Source organism: Lolium perenne, chromosome 7, assembly GCF_019359855.2.
Source record: "Lolium perenne isolate Kyuss_39 chromosome 7, Kyuss_2.0, whole genome shotgun sequence".
In the NCBI taxonomy this organism is placed as follows: domain Eukaryota; kingdom Viridiplantae; phylum Streptophyta; class Magnoliopsida; order Poales; family Poaceae; genus Lolium; species Lolium perenne.
In genome coordinates this window covers 231191000-231194140 of record NC_067250.2, presented here as the reverse complement: position 1 = coordinate 231194140, position 3141 = coordinate 231191000, and positions in this window count along the sequence as shown.

Here is a 3141-nt window from a genome sequence, read left to right as displayed (position 1 = left end):
CGCAAGAACTGGATGAACTTCGACAGCAACTTCAGTATGCGAAGAAACAAACACTTGTGATGATGGAGCAATCTCGTAAGTCATCTGAAGCCGAAAAAGTTGCTCTTCAGCAAGCTCGCGAGGCCGTGGCTGCTAAGGAAATTGCTGCTTCCGAGGCTGAAAAGGCGACTACTCGAGAAAATTTCATGCTCGAGTTAATGAATGAAGCCAGTGCGGATATGTCGGGTATGCTTGTTTTATCCTCCGATATCTTTCATCTTCATGCTATGTCTCTTAAAGGTTTCCACTTCGTTGTTTTGATAGGTTCCTTTACTGATGCTGCTGCCGAGGAAGAGAGGGTAAATGCTAGGACGAACCTCCTTGTTAACCTTTCCCTGGACCATGGTTCTTTGTTTTGGGCTACCCCAGAGAGGACCCGCCAAATTGTCAGATTTCAAGATCGCACCTCTCAAACTCGCGATTTTCTTGACTTCTGTACCAAGACCTTGTCCATGGTTTACAACTCCATGTTTCCTCGGAACGTCCAACCAAAAACTCTTCCTGAATTGATGGAAAGATTCAAGGATGCTCGCAGTATCCATGATTTTGTCAAAGCTCAACTGGTAGCTGGCGCGGATTTGCTCTTATCATGCTCCAGATCTGCCACTCAAATCTTGACCTTACCCAAGTTGTCGCGAAAGTTCATCAAAAGGTAAAACGTCGAAGAGTTGGTGTTGATAGGATTAACACGAAGGTTACGCCTGTAGCCGAAGAAATGATTGAGGACCTTCTTCGGATGGACGCCGACTTTTTTGCCGATGGCCATTATGCCGATTTTCTTGGCGCTGCTCCTGAAGAAAACAGAGTTACTCTTGATGACATATTGAATCAAGACTAGTTATTTTCCTCTTGTAGATATTTCTTTTTTGTAACCCATGACTATGATTATATTGTGAAGCAACCACTATATTTGTATGTTTGTCTAGCCCCCGAGTGTCTCGGTGACTCTTTACTATATTTGTATATTTGCGAGGTTTTGAACCAAGGCATTTATATATTTATGGCGAATATGAGCCCCCGAGCTTCTTTTTTGAGTACTATTTTGTATTTTCACTGACTCACGAGGTATTTTAATACCAAGGCAAGGTTTTTTCTTTTTTGATGGACTATATTGAAATTCGTCGGAGCGAAGACTTTGAACATGTCGATAAAGAGAAAGGTATATTGACACTATCTTTATTATATTGCAGCACCGCGAGCCCGCCTCATTAAAAACCTTCTCCGGCCCCACTCGGTGCCCCGAAAAAGGAAAAGAGTGCGTCTGAAAACTCGCGGGCGTTTCGATATTGAAGTTTTACAAGGACTATATTTCGACTCTAGGCGTAGAACCGCCTGAGTTGCGCCACGTTCCAGGGGTTTGGCTCCTCCACCCCTGTCTTCTTGTCCTTTATCCTGTATGCTCCTCCTCCGATTACTTCCGTGACAATGTAAGGGCCAAGCCATGGTGACTCGAGTTTTTCATGACTTTTTTGCGTGAGCCGAAGAACTAGGTCTCCCACCTGAAAAGATCTTGGCCGCAAACGCCGACTGTGGTAATTCTTCAAGTCTTGTTGGTATTTGGTTACCCGAGACAATACTTCGTCTCGGGCTTCATCAAGTGCGTCCACGTCGTCTTCTAGCGCTTTTCTCGACACTTCTTCGTCATATTCGACGACACGTGGAGAGTTGTGCTCTATCTCGATTGGTAGTACTGCTTCTGCTCCATGAACCAGGAAAAACGGAGTTTCCTGTGTTGCTGTGTTTGGTGTTGTTCGGATGCTCCACAACACGCTTGGTAGTTCTTCTGGCCAGGTATGTCGAGCTTTTTCCAGTGGTCCTAACAAGCGCTTCTTGATGCCATTGCAGATTATACCATTGGCTTTCTCGACTTGCCCAGTGGTTTGAGGATGTGCAGCGACGCAAAGTGCAACTTGATACCCACCTCTTCGCAATAATCTTTGAATTCGTGGGATGTGAAGTTACTGCCGTTGTCTGTGACGATGCTGTGGGGCACTCCAAATCTGAAGACGAGGCCTTTTATAAATTTTACTGCGGATGCTCCGTCCGGTGAATTTATCGGCTTCGCTTCTATCCACTTTGTAAATTTGTCGACAGCTACTAGCATGTACTCCTTTCCTCCTGGCCAGGATTTGTGTAACTTGCCCACCATATCAAGTCCCCATTGAGCAAAAGGCCATGACAATGGTATTGGTGCTAGCTCTGCTGCTGGAGAGTGAGGTTTTGCGGCAAACCTTTGACACGCGTCGCAAGTTCTTACTATGTCCTTGGCGTCCTCGATTGCTGTCAACCAGTAGAATCCTGCCCGAAAGACCTTGGCTGTAATAGCTCGACTACTTGCGTGGTGGCCACATATTCCTTCGTGTACATCCTTCAGAATTATTCTTCCTTCTTCGGGTGTGACACACCTTTGCAAGACGCCTGAAATACTTCGCTTATACAATTCTCCTTTGACCACCGTGAAAGCTTTGGAGCGTCGAATTACTCGCCTTGCCTCAACTGGATCGTCGGGTATTTCTTTCCTGAGGATGTATGATATGTACGGCTGCATCCACGGTGTCTGTATCATCATGACCAGGTCCTGATCTTCTTCTTCTTCTTCTTCTTCTTCTTGCTTTTCCTTGGTAGCCCCCGAGGGTTTCTTCTCCTTCTTTTTTGATTTTGTTGATTTGGTGGACCTCTCTGTTATCTCTTCCCAGAATACACCTGGCGGGACTGCAAGGCATTGCGACCCGATGTTTGCAAGAACGTCGGCTTCGTCGTTGCTCAATCTGCTAATATGATTTACTTCGCATCCATCGAACAACTTCTCGAGCTCGTTGTACACCTCCTTGTATGCCATCATGCTATCATTGACTGCGTCACATTGGTTCATAACTTGCTGAGCCACCAACTGTGAGTCGCCAAAAAATTTTAATCGAGTTGCGCCGCAGGCTTTCGCCATCTTCATCCCGTGTATGAGAGCCTCATATTCTGCTTCATTGTTAGATGCGTTAGGGAACGTCATCCGAAGGATGTACTTCAACTTGTCGCCTTCAGGTGATATGAGTACTACTCCTGCGCCAGCTCCTTCTAGTCTTTTGGACCCGTCAAAGTTCATGGTCC